This window comes from Triticum aestivum, chromosome 3D (genome assembly GCF_018294505.1).
Source record: "Triticum aestivum cultivar Chinese Spring chromosome 3D, IWGSC CS RefSeq v2.1, whole genome shotgun sequence".
Classification (NCBI taxonomy): Eukaryota; Viridiplantae; Streptophyta; class Magnoliopsida; order Poales; family Poaceae; genus Triticum; species Triticum aestivum.
In genome coordinates, this window is record NC_057802.1 from 423,836,528 (window position 1) to 423,851,315 (window position 14,788).

A 14,788-nucleotide genomic window follows, 5' to 3' on the forward strand; every position below is an offset into this window, starting at 1 on the left:
CACTGATGACTTAAGTAGATATGGGTATGTCTACCTAATGAAACACAAGTCTGAAACCTTTGAAAATTTCAAGGAATTTCAGAGTGAGGTTGAGAATCAACGTGACAGAAAAATAAAATTCTTACGATCAGATCGTGGTGGAGAATATTTAAGTCACGAGTTTGGTGCACACTTAAGGAAATGTGGAATAGTTTCACAACTCATGCCGCCTGGAACACCTCAGAGAAACGGTGTGTCCGAACGTCGTAATCGCACTCTATTGGATATGGTGCGATCTATGATGTCTCTTACCGATTTACCGCTCTCATTTTGGGGCTATGCTTTAGAGACTGCCGCATTCACTTTAAATAGGGCATCGTCGAAATCCGTTGAGACGACACCGTATGAATTATGGTTTGGGAAGAAACCTAAGCTGTCGTTTCTAAAAGTTTGGGGATGCGATGCTTATGTCAAGAAACTTCAACCTGAAAAGCTCGAACCCAAATCGGAAAAATGCGTCTTCATAGGATACCCTAAGGAAACCATTGGGTATACCTTCTACCTCAGATCCGAAGGCAAGATCTTCGTTGCCAAGAACGGGTCCTTTCTGGAGAAGGAGTTTCTCTCGAAAGAATTGAGTGGGAGGAAAGTGGAACTTGATGAGGTGATAGTCACCCCTTCCGAACCGGAAAGTAGCGCAGCGCGGGAAAATGTTCCTGTGGTGCCTACACCGACTGGGGAGGAAGTTAATGATGATGATCATGAAGCTTCGGATCAAGTTACTACTGAACTTCGTAGGTCCACAAGGACACGTTCCGCACTAGAGTGGTACGGCAACCCTGTCCTGGAAATCATGTTGTTAGACAACGGTGAACGTTCGAACTATGAAGAAGCGATGGCGGGCCCGGATTCCGACAAATGGCTAGAAGCCATGAAATCCGAGATAGGATCCATGTATGAAAACGAAGTATGGACTTTGACTGACTTGCCCGATGATCGGCGAGCCATAAAAAATAAATGGATCTTTAAGAAGAAGACAGACGCGGATGGTAATGTGACCATCTACAAAGCTCGACTTGTCGCTAAGGGTTATCGACAAGTTCAAGGGGTTGACTACGATGAGACTTTCTCACCCATAGCGAAGCTGAAGTCCGTCCGAATCATGTTAGCAATTGCCGCATACTATGATTATGAGATATGGCAGATGGACGTAAAACGGCATTCTTAACGGCTTCCTCAAGGAAGAGTTGTATATGATGCAGCCGGAAGGTTTTGTCGATCCTAAGAATGCTAACAAAGTATGCAAGCTCCAGCGCTCAATCTATGGGCTGGTGCAAGCATCTCGGAGTTGGAACATTCGCTTTGATGAGATGATCAAAGTGTTTGGGTTTACACAGACTTATGGAGAAGCCTGTGTTTACAAGAAAGTGAGTGGGAGCTCTGTAGCATTTCTCATATTATATGTGGATGACATACTATTGATGGGCAATGATATAGAATTCTTGGAAAGTATAAAGGCCTATTTGAATAAGTGTTTTTCAATGAAGGACCTTGGAGAAGCTGCTTATATATTAGGCATCAAGATCTATAGAGATAGATCAAGACGCCTCATTGGTCTTTCACAGAGTACATACCTTGACAAGATATTGAAGAAGTTCAATATGGATCAGTCCAAGAAGGGGTTCTTGCCTGTATTGCAAGGTGTGCAATTGAGCACGGCTCAATGCCCGACCACGGCAGAAGATAGAGAAAAGATGAGTGTCATCCCCTATGCCTCGGCCATAGGGTCTATTATGTATGCCATGCTGTGTACCAGACCTGATGTAAACCTTGCCGTAAGTTTGGTAGGAAGGTACCAAAGTAATCCCGGCATGGAACACTGGACAGCGGTCAAGAATATCCTAAAGTACCTGAAAAGGACCAAGGATATGTTTCTCGTTTATGGAGGTGAGGAAGAGCTCGTCGTAAAGGGTTACGTCGATGCTAGCTTCGACACAGATCTGGAACTCGAAGTCACAAACCGGATACGTGTATATTTTGAATGGAGGAGCAGTAAGCTGGTGCAGTTGCAAGCAAAGCGTCGTGGCGGGATCTACATGTGAAGCGGAGTACATGGCAGCCTCGGAGGCAGCACAGGAAGCAGTATGGATGAAGGAGTTCATTACCGACCTAGGGGTGATTCCCAATGCGTCGGGCCCGATGACTCTATTCTGTGACAACACTGGAGCTATTGCCCTTGCGAAGGAGCCCAGGTTTCACAGGAAGGCCAGGCATATCAAGCGTCGCTTCAACTCCATTCGTGAAAGTGTTCAAAATGGAGACATAGATATTTGTAAAGTACATACGGACCTGAATGTAGCAGATCCGTTGACTAAACCTCTCCCTAGGGCAAAACATGATCAACACCAGGACGCAATGGGTGTTCGATTCATCACAATGTAACTAGATTATTGACTCTAGTGCAAGTGGGAGACTGTTGGAAATATGCCCTAGAGGCAATAATAAATGGTTATTATTATATTTCTTTGTTCATGGTAATTGTCTATTGTTCATGCTACAATTGTATTGTCCGGAAATCGTAATACATGTGTGAATAAATAGACCACAACGTGTCCCTAGTAAGCCTCTAGTTGACTAGCTCGTTGATCAACCGATAGTCATGGTTTCCTGACTATGGACATTGGATGTCGTTGATAACGGGATCACATCATTAGGAGAATGATGTGATGGACAAGACCCAATCCTAAGCATAGCATAAAAGATCGTGTAGTTTCGTTTGCTAGAGCTTTTCCAATGTCAAGTATCTTTTCCTTAGACCATGAGATCGTGCAACTCCCGGATACCGTAGGAGTGCTTTGGGTGTGCCAAACGTCACAACGTAACTGGGTGACTATAAAGGTGCACTACGGGTATCTCCGAAAGTGTCTGTTGGGTTGGCACGGATCGAGACTGGGATTTGTCACTCCGTGTGACGGAGAGGTATCTCTGGGCCCACTCGGTAATGCATCATCATAATGAGCTCAATGTGACTAAGGCGTTAGTCACGGGATCATGCATTGCGGTACGAGTAAAGAGACTTGCCGGTAACGAGATTGAACAAGGTATTGGGATACCGACGATCGAATCTCGGGAAAGTAACATATCGATTGACAAAGGGAATTGCATACGGGATTGATTGAATCCTCGACACCGTGGTTCATCCGATGAGATCATCGTGGAACATGTGGGAGCCAACATGGGTATCCAGATCCCGCTGTTGGTTATTGACCGGAGAGGCGTCTCGGTCATGTCTGCATGTCTCCCGAACCCGTAGGGTCTACACACTTAAGGTTCGGTGACGCTAGGGTTGTAGAGATATGTGTATGCGGAAACCCGAAAGTTGTTCGGAGTCCCGGATGAGATCCCGGACGTCACGAGAGGTTCCGGAATGGTCCGGAGGTGAAGAATTATATATAGGAAGTCAAGTTTCGGCCACCGGGAAAGTTTCGGGGGTTACCGGTATTGTACCGGGACCACCGGAAGGGTCCCGGGGGGTCCACCGGGTGGGGTCACCTATCCCGGAGGGCCCCGTGGGCTGAAGTGGGAAGGGAACCAGCCCCTAGTAGGCTGGGCGCCCCCCCATGGGCCTCCCCCATGCGCCTAGGGTTGGGAACCCTAGGGTGGGGGGCTTCCCACTTGCCTTGGGGGGAAAGGCACCCCCCTGGCCGCCCCCCCCCCCCCCCCTAGATGGGTTCTGGCCGGCGAACCCCCCCCTCCCAGGGGGCCTATATAAAGGGGGGAGGGAGGGCAGCAAGAGGACAGCCTTGGGCGCCTCCCTCTCCCCCTACAACACCTCTCTCTCTCTCGTATATGCTCGGCGAAGCCCTGCCGGCATCCCGCTACATCCACCACCACGCTGTCGTGCTGCTGGATCTCCATCAACCTCTCCTTTCCCCTTGCTAGATCAAGAAGGAGGAGACATCGCTGCACCGTACGTGTGTTGAACGCGGAGGTGCCGTCCGTTCGGCACTCGGTAATCGGTGATTTGAATCACGGCGAGTACGACTTCGTCATCCACGTTCATTGGAACGCTTCCGCTCGCGATCTACAAGGGTATGTAGATGCACTCCTTTCCCCTCGTTGCTAGTATACTACATAGATGCATCTTGGTGAACGTAGGAAAATTTTATAATTATGCTACGATTCCCAACACCTTTTACCACACTTGTGCTTCAAAGTAGCACCATGTCTTCATATAGATAGTCTCTTGAGTTATCACTTTCATATACTAGTGGGAATTTTCATTATAGAACTTGGCTTGTATATTCCGATGATGGCCTTCCTCAAATGCCCGAGGTCTTCATGAGCAAGCAAGTTGGATGCACACCCACTTAGTTTCAGTTTGAGCTTTCATACACTTATAGCTCTAGTGCATCCATTGAAGGAAATATGCCCTAGAGGCAATAATAAAGTTGTTATTTATATTTCCTTATATCATGATAAATGTTTATTATTCATGCTAGAATTGTATTAACCGGAAACTTAGTACAGGTGTGAATACATAGACAAAACAGAGTGTCACTAGTATGCCTCTACCTGACTAGCTCGTTGAATCAAAGATGGTTAAGTTTCCTAACCATAGACATGAGTTGTCATTTGATTAACGGGATCACATCATTAGAGAATGATGTGATTGACTTGACCCATTCCGTTAGCTTAGCATTTGATCGTTTAGTATATTGATATTGCTTTCTTCATGACTTATACATGTTCCTATGACTATGAGATTATGCAACTCCCGAATACCGGAGGAACACTTTGTGTGCTACCAAACGTCACAACGTAACTGGGTGATTATAAAGGTGCTCTACAGGTGTCTCTGATGGTACTTGTTGAGTTGGCATAGATCAAGATTAGGATTTGTCACTCCGATTGTCGGAGAGGTATCTCTGGGCCCTCTCGGTAATGCACATCACTATAAGCCTTGCAAGCAATGCAACTAATGAGTTAGTTGCGGGATGATGTGTTACGGAACGAGGTAGTAACGAGATTGAACTAGGTATTGAGATACTGCCGATTGAATCTCGGGTAAGTAACATACCGATGACAAAGGGAACAACGTATGTTGTTATGCGGTTTGACCGATAAAGATCTTCGTAGAATATGTAGGAACCAATATGAGCATCCAGGTTCCGCTATTGGTTATTGACCGGAGATGAATCTCGGTCATGTCTACATAGTTCTCGAACCCGTAGGGTCCGCACGCTTAACGTTCGGTGACGATCGGTAACATGAGTTTATGTGTTTTGATGTACCGAAGGTAGTTCAGAGTCCCGGATATGATCACGGACATGACGAGGAGTCTCGAAATGGTTGAGACATAAAGATCGATATATTGGATGACTCTGTTTGGACTTCGGAAGGGTTCCGAGTGAGTTTGGACGAATACCGGAGTACCGGGGGGTTACCGGAACCCCCCGGGCAGTGTAATGGGCCTCATGGGCCTTGGTGGAGAGAGGAAGGGGCGGCCAGGGCAGGCCGCACGCCCCCTCCCCCTCTAGTCCGAATTGGACAAGGAAGGGGGGCGGCGCCCCCCTTTTTCCTTCTCCCTCTCTCCTCCTTCCTTCCCTCCTACTCCTACTCTTGGAAGGGGTGGAATCCTACTCCCGGTGGGAGTAGGACTCCCCTTGGGGCACGCCTAGGAGGCCGGCCTCCTCCCCCTCCTCCACTTCTTTATATACGGGGGAGGGGGCACCCCATAGACACACAAGTTGATCATTGATCTTTCAGCCGTGTGCGGTGCCCCCCTCCACCATAATCCACCTCGGTCATATCATAGCGGTGCTTAGGCGAAGCCCTGCGTCGGTAGCTTCATCATCACTGTCATCATGCCGTCGTGCTGACGGAACTCTCCCTCGAAGCTCTACTGGATCTTGAGTTCATGGGACGTCACCGAGCTGAACGTGTGCAGATCGCGGAGGTGCCGTACGTTTGGTACTAGGATCGGTCGATCATGAAGACGTACGACTACATCAACCGCGTTATCATAACGCTTCCTCTTACGGTCTACGAGGGTACGTGGACAACACTCTTCCCTCTCGTTGCTATGCATCACCATGATCTTGCGTGTGCGTAGGAATTTTTTTGAAATTACTACGTTCCCCAACAGTGGCATCCGAGCCAGGTTTTTTGCGTAGATGTTATATGCACGAGTAGAACACAAGTGAGTTGTGGGCGATACTAGTCATACTGCTTACCAGCATGTCATACTTTGATTCGGCGGTATTGTTGGATAAAGCGGCCCGGACGGACATTACGCGTACGCTTACGCGAGACTGGTTCTACCGACGTGCTTCGCACATAGGTGACTGGCGGGTGTCAGTTTCTCCAACTTTAGTTGAATCGAGTGTGGCTACGCCCGGTCCTTGTGAAGGTTAAAACATCACATACTTGACGAAATATCGTTGTGGTTTTGATGCGTAGGTAAGAACGGTTCTTGCTCAGCCCGTAGCAGCCGCGTAAAACTTGCAACAACAAAGTAGAGGACGTCTAACTTGTTTTTGCAGGGCATGTTGTGATGTGATATGGTCAAGACATGATGTTAAATTTTATTGTATGAGATGATCATGTTTTGTAACAAAGTTATCGGCAACTGGCAGGAGCCATATGGTTGTCGCTTTATTGTATGAAATGCAATCGCCATGTAATTGCTTTACTTTATCACTAAGCGGTAGCGATAGTCGTAGAAGCAATAGTTGGCGAGACGACAACGATGTGCTACCTCTTGAGCATGCGTTGGTTTTTTCCTTGAAGAGGAAAGGGTGATGCAGCAAAGTAGCGTAAGTATTTCCCTCAGTTTTTGAAAACCAAGGTATCAATCCAGTAGGAGGCCACACGCAAGTCCCTCGTACCTACACAAACAAATAAGAACCTTGCAACCAACGCGATAAAGGGGTTGTCAATCCCTTCACGGCCACTTGCAAAAGTGAGATCTGATAGAGATGATAAGATAATATTTTTGGTATTTTTATGATAAAGATTGAAAGTAAAGATTGCAAAATAAACGGCGCCAGAAATAGCTCGTTGACAGGACATTAATATGATGGAAAATAGACCCAGGGGCCATAGGTTTCACTAGTGGCTTCGCTCAAGATAGCATAAGTATTACGGTGGGTGAACAAATTACTCTCGAGCAATTGATAGAAAAGTGCATAATTATGAGAATATCTATGCATGATCATGTATATAGGCATCACGTCCGCAACAAGTAGACCGACTCCTGCCTGCATCTATTACTATTACTCCACACATCGACCGCTATCCAGCATGCATCTAGAGTATTAAGTTCATAAGAACAGAGTAACGCATTAGGCAAGATGACATGATGTAGAGGGATAAACTCAAGCAATATGATATAAACCCCATCTTTTTATCCTCGATGGCAACAATACAATACGTGTCGTTTCCCCTACTGTCACTGGGATCGAGCATCGCATGATTGAACCCAAAGCTAATCACTTCTCTCATTGCAAGAAAGATCAATCTAGTAGGCCAAACCAAACTGATAATTCGAAGAGACTTGCAAAGATAACCAATCATACATAAAAGAATTCAGAGAGGATTCAAATATTGTTCGTAGGTAATCTTGATCATAAACCCACAATTCATCAGATCTCGACAAACACACCGCAAAAAAGAGTTACATCTAATAGATCTCCAAGAAGATCGAGGAGAACTTTGTATTGAGATCCAAAGAGAGAGAAGAAGCCATCTAGCTAATAACTATGGACCTGAAGGTCTGTGGTAAACTACTCACACATCATCGGAGAGGCTATGGTGTTGATGTAGAAGCCCTCCGTGATCGATTCCCCCTCCGGCAGAGCGCCAGAAAAGGCCCCAAGATGGGAAATCACGGGTACAGAAGGTTGCAGTGGTGGAAATAGGGTTTCGTGGTGCTCCTCGATGGTTTCGGGGTACGTAGGTATATATAGGAGGAAGAAGTAGGTTGGTGGAGCCACGAGGGGCCCACGAGGGTGGAGGGCGCGCCCAGGGGGGTAGCAGCGCCCCCTGCCTCGTGGCCTCCTCGTTGATTTCTTGGCGCCCACTCCAAGTCCTCTGGATCACGTTTGTTCCAAAAATCACGCTCCCGAAGGTTTCATTCCGTTTGGACTCCGTTTGATATTCCTTTTCTATGAAACACCGAAATAGGAAAAAACAGCAATTTGCACGGGGCCTTGGTTTAATAGGTTAGTCCCAAAAATAATATAAAAGTGTATAAATAAGCCCATTAAACATCCAAAACAGAATATATAATAGCATGGAGCAATCAAAAATTAGATACGTTGGAGACGTATCACGATGCTACAATGGAGATCAAGGTGTCACGCCGGTGACGATGGTGATCATGACGGTGCTTTGGAGATGGAGATCAAAGGCACAAGATGATGATGGCCATATCATATCATTTATATTGATTGCATGTGATGTTTATATTTTATGCATCTTATTTTGCTTAGATCGGCGGTAGCATTATAAGATGATCTCTCACTAAATTTCAAGGTACAAGTGTTCTCCCTAAGTATGCACCATTGCGAAAGTTCGTCGTGCCGAGACACCACGTGATGATCGGGTGTGATAAGGTCTACGTTCACATACAACAGCTGCAAGCCAGTTTTGCACACGTAGAATACTCGGGTTAAACTTGACGAGCCTAGCATATGCAGATATGGCCTCGGAACACTGAGACCGAAAGGTCGAGCGTGAATCATATAGTAGATATGATCAACATAGTGATCTTCACCATTGAAAACTACGCCATCTCACGTGATGATCGGACATGGTTTAGTTGATATGGATCACGTGATCACTTAGATGATTAGAGGGATGTCAAGTGGGAGTTCTTAAGTAATTTGATTAACTGAACTTTAATTAATCATGAACTTAGTACCTGATAGTATTTTGCATGTCTATGTTGTTGTAGATAGATGGCTCATGCTATTGTTCCGTTGAATTTAATGCGTTCCTTGAGAAAGCTAAGTTGAAAGATGATGGTAGCAACTACACGGACTGGGTCCGTACCTTGAGGATTATCCTCATTGCTGCACAGAAGAATTACGACCTAGAAGCACGGCTAGGTGCCAAACCCGCTGCAGGAGCAACGCCAGATGTTATGAACGTCTGGCAGAGCAAAGCTGATGACTACTCGATAGTTCAGTGTGCCATGCTTTACGGCTTAGAACCGGGACTTCAACGACGTTTTGAACGTCATGGAGCATATGAGATGTTCCAGGAGTTGAAGTTAATATTTCAAGCAAATGCCCGGATTGAGAGATATGAAGTCTCCAATAAGTTCTACAGCTGCAAGATGGAGGAGAATAGTTCTGTCAGTGAGCATATACTCAAAATGTCTGGGTATAACAATCACTTGATTCAACTGGGAGTTAATCTTCCGGATGATGGTGTCATCGACAAAATTCTTCAATCACTGCCACCAAGCTACAAGAGCTTCGTGATGAACTATAACATGCAAGGGATGGATAAGACAATTCCCGAGCTCTTCGCAATGCTAAAGGCTGTGGAGGTAGAAATCAAGAAGGAGCATCAAGTGTTGATGGTCAACAAGACCACCAGTTTCAAGAAAAAGGGTAAAGGGAAGAAGGGGAACTTCAAGAAGAACGGCAAGCAAGTTGCTGCTCAAGTGAAGAAACCCAAGTCTGGACCTAAGCCTGAGACTGAGTGCTTCTACTGCAAAGGGACTGGTCACTGGAAGCGGAACTGCCCCAAGTATTTGGCGGATAAGAAGGATGGCAAGGTGAACAAAGGTATATGTGATATACATGTTATTGATGTGTACCTTACTAATGCTCGCAGTAGCACCTGGGTATTTGATACTGGTTCTGTTGCTAATATTTGCAACTCGAAACAGGGACTACGGATTAAGCGAAGATTGGCTAAGGACGAGGTGACGATGCGCGTGGGAAATGGTTCCAAAGTCGATGTGATCGCGGTCGGCACGCTACCTCTACATCTACCTTCGGGATTAGTTTTAGACCTGAATAATTGTTATTTGGTGCCAGCGTTGAGCATGAACATTATATCTGGATCTTGTTTGATGCGAGACGGTTTATTCATTTAAATCAGAGAATAATGGTTCTTCTATTTATATGAGTAATATCTTTTATGGTCATGCACCCTTGAAAAGTGGTCTATTTATATTGAATCTCGATAGTAGTGATACACATATTCATAATATTGAAGCCAAAAGATGCAGAGTTGATAATGATAGTGCAACTTATTTGTGGCACTGCCGTTTAGGTCATATTGGTATAAAGCGCATGAAGAAACTCCATTCTGATGGACTTTTGGAATCACTTGGTACTTGCGAACCATGCCTTATGGGCAAGATGACTAAAATGCCGTTCTCCGGAACAATGGAGCGAGCAATAGATTTGTTGGAAATCATACATACTGATGTATGTGGTCCGATGAATGTTGAGGCTTGCGGCGGGTATCGTTATTTTCTCACCTTCACAGATGATTTGAGCAGATATGGGTATATCTAGAAGCATAAGTCTGAAACATTTGAAAAGTTCAAAGAATTTCAGAGTGAAGTGGGAAATCATCGTAACAAGAAAATAAAGTTTCTACGATCTGATCATGGAGGAGAATATTTGAGTTACGAGTTTGGTATTCATTTTAAACAATGTGGAATAGTTTCGCAACTCACGCCACCCGGAACACCACAGCGTAATGGTGTGTCTGAACGTCGTAATCGTACTTTACTAGATATGGTGCGATCTATGATGTCTCTTACTGATTTACCGCTATCATTTTGGGGTTATGCTTTAGATACAGTTGCATTCACGTTAAATAGGGCACCATCTAAATCCATTGAGACGACGCCTTATGAACTGTGGTTTGGCAAGAAACCAAAGTTGTCGTTTCTTAAAGTTTGGGGCTGCGATGCTTATGTGAAAAAGCTTCAACTTGATAAGCTCGAACCCAAATCTGAGAAATGTGTCTTCATAGGATACCCAAAGGAGACTGTTGGGTACATCTTCTATCACAGATCCGAAGGCAAAATATTTGTTGCTAAGAATGGATCCTTTCTAGAGAAGGAGTTTCTCTCGAAAGAAGTGAGTGGGAGGAAAGTACAACTTGATGAGGTAACTGTACCTACTCCCTTATTGGAAAGTAGTTCATCACAGAAATCTGTTCCTGTGACTACTACACCAATCAGTGAGGAAGCTAATGATGATGATCATGTAACTTCAGATCAAGTTACTACCGAACCTCGTAGGTCAACCAGAGTAAGATCCGCACCAGAGTGGTACGGTAATCCTGATCCGGAGGTCATGTTACTTGACCATGATGAACCTACGAACTATGAGGAAGCGATGATGAGCCCAGATTCCGCGAAATGGCTTGAGCCATGAAATCTGAGATGGGATCCATGTATGAGAACAAAGTGTGGACTTTGGTTGACTTGCCCGATGATCGGCAAGCCATCGAGAATAAATGGATCTTCAAGAAGAAGACTGACGCTGACGTAATGTTACTGTCTACAAAGCTCGACTTGTTGCGAAAGGTTTTCGACAAGTTCAAGGAGTTGACTACGATGAGACTTTCTCACCCGTAGCGATGCTTAAGTCCGTCTGAATCGTGTTAGCAATTGCCGCATTTTATGATTATGAAATTTGGCAAATGGATGTAAAGACTGCATTCCTGAATGGATTTCTGAAAGAAGAGTTGTATATGATGCAACCTGAAGGTTTTATCGATCCAAAGGATGCTAACAAAGTGTGCAAGATCCAGCGATCCATCTATGGACTGGTGCAAGCATCTCGGAGTTGGAATAAACGTTTTGATAGTGTGATCAAAGCATATGGTTTTATACAGACTTTTGGAGAAGCCTGTATTTACAAGAAAGTGAGTGGGAGCTCTGTAGCATTTCTAATATTATATGTGGATGACATATTGTTGATTGGAAATGATATAGAATTTCTGGATAGCATAAAAGGATACTTGAATAAGAGTTTTTCAATGAAAGACCTCGGTGAAGCTGCTTATATATTGGGCATCAAGATCTATAGAGATAGATCAAGATGCTTAATTGTACTTTCACAAAGCACATACCTTGATAAAGTTTTGAAGAAGTTCAAAGTGGATCAAGCAAAGAAAGGGTTCTTGCCTGTGTTACAAGGTGTGAAGTTGAGTCAGACTCAATGCTCGACCACTGCAGAAGATAGAGAGAAAATGAAAAGTGTTCCCTATGCTTCAGCCATAGGCTCTATCATGTATGCAATGCTGTGTACCAGACCTGATGTGTGCCTTGCTATTAGTTTAGCAGGGAGGTACCAAAGTAATCCAGGAGTGGATCACTGGACAGCGGTCAAGAACATCCTGAAATACCTGAAAAGGACTAAGGATATGTTTCTCATTTATGGAGGTGACAAAGAGCTCGTCGTAAATGGTTACGTCGATGCAAGCTTTGACACTGATCCGGATGACTCTAAGTCACAAACCGGATGCGTGTTTATATTGAACGGTGGAGCTGTCAGTTGGTTCAGTTCTAAGCAAAGCGTCCTGGAGGGATCTACGTGTGAAGCGGAGTACATAGCTGCTTCGGAAGCAACAAATGAAGGAGTCTAGATGAAGGAGTTCATATCCGATCTAGGTGTCATACCTCGTGCATCAGGTCCAATGAAAATCTTTTGTGACAATACTGGTGCAATTGTCTTGGCAAAGGAATCCAGATTTCACAAGAGAACCAAGCACATCAAGAGACGCTTCAATTCCATCCGTGATCAAGTCAAGGAGGGAGACATAGAGATTTGCAAGATACATATGGATCTGAATGTTGCAGACCCGTTGACTAAGCCTCTCTCACGAGCAAAACATGATCAGCACCAAGACACCACGGGTGTTAGAATCATTACTGTGTAATCTAGATTATTGACTCTAGTGCAAGTGGGAGACTGAAGGAAATATGCCCTAGAGGCAATAATAAAGTTGTTATTTCTGTTTCCTTATATCATGATAAATGTTTATTATTCATGCTAGAATTGTATTAACCGGAATCTTAGTACATGTGTGAATACATAGACAAAACAGAGTGTCACTAGTATGCCTCTACTTGACTACCTCGTTGAATCAAAGATGGTTAAGTTTCCTAACCATAGACATGAGTTGTCATTTGATTAACGACATCACATCATTAGAGAATGATGTGATTGACTTGACCCATTCCGTTAGCTTAGCATTTGATCATTTAGTATACTGCTATTGCTTTCTTCATGACTTATACATGTTCCTATGACTATGAGACTATGCAACTCTCGAATACCGGAGGAACACTTTGTGTGCTACCAAACGTCACAACGTAACTGGGTGATTATAAAGGTGCTCTACAGGTGTCTCCGATGGTACTTGTTGAGTTGGCATAGATCAAGATTAGGATTTGTCACTCCGATTGTCGGAGAGGTATCTCTAGGCCCTCTCGATAATGCACATCACTATAAGCCTTGCAAGCAATGCAACTAATGAGTTAGTTGCAGATGATGTATTGCGGAACGAGTAAAGAGACTTGCCAGTAATGAGATTGAACTAGGTATTGAGATACTGACGATCGTATCTCGGGCAAGTAACATACCGATGACAAAGGGAACAACGTATGTTGTTATGCGGTTTGACCGATAAAGATCTTCATAGAATATGTAGGAACCAATATGAGCATCCAGGTTCCGCTATTGGTTATTGACCGGAGATGAATCTCGGTCATGTCTACATAGTTCTCGAACCCGTAGGGTCCGCACGCTTAACGTTCGGTGACGATCGGTAATATGAGTTTATATGTTTTGATGTACCGAAGGTAGTTTGGAGTCCCGGATATGACCACGGACATGACGAGGAGGCGAAATGTTTGAGACATAAAGATCAATATATTGGATGACTATGTTTGGACTTCGGAAGGGTTCTGAGTGAGTTTGGACGAATACCGGAGTACCGGGGGTTACCGGAACCCCTCGGGGGGTGTAATGGGCCTCATGGGCCTTGGTGGAGAGAGGAAGGGGCGGCCATGGCAGGCCGCGTGCCCCCTCCCCCTCTAGTCTGAATTGTATAAGGAAGGGGGACGGCGCCCCCCTTTTTCCTTCTCCCTCTCTCCTCCTTCCTTCCCTCCTACTCCTACTCTTGGAAGGGGTGGAATCCTACTCCCGGTGGGAGTAGGACTCCCCTTGGGGCGCGCCTAGGAGGCCAGCCTCCTCCCCCTCCTCCACTCCTTTATATACGGGGGAGCGGGCACCCCATAGACACACAAGTTGATCATTGATATTTTAGCCGTGTGTGGTGCCCCCCTCCACCATAATCCACCTCGGTCATATCGTAGCGGTGCTTAGGCGAAGCCCTGCGTCGGTAGCCTCATCATCACCGTCATCACGCCGTCGTGCTGACGGAACTCTCCCTCGAAGCTCTACTGGATCGTGAGTTCGTGGGACGTCACCGAGCTGAATGTGTGCAGATCGCGGAGGTGCCGTACGTTCGGTACTAGGATCGGTCGATCATGAAGACGTACGACTACATCAACCGCGTTGTCATAACGCTTCCGCTTACGGTCTACGAGGGTACGTGGACAACACTCTTCCCTCTCGTTGCTATGCATCACCATGATCTTGCGTGTGCGTAGGAATTTTTTTGAAATTATTACGTTCCCCAACATCCATTGCATGGCAATCCCTACTCCTCGCATTGACATCAATTAATGGGAATCTCCATAGCCCGTTGATTAGCCGCGTCGATGTGAAACTTTCTCCCTTTTTGTCTTCTCCACACA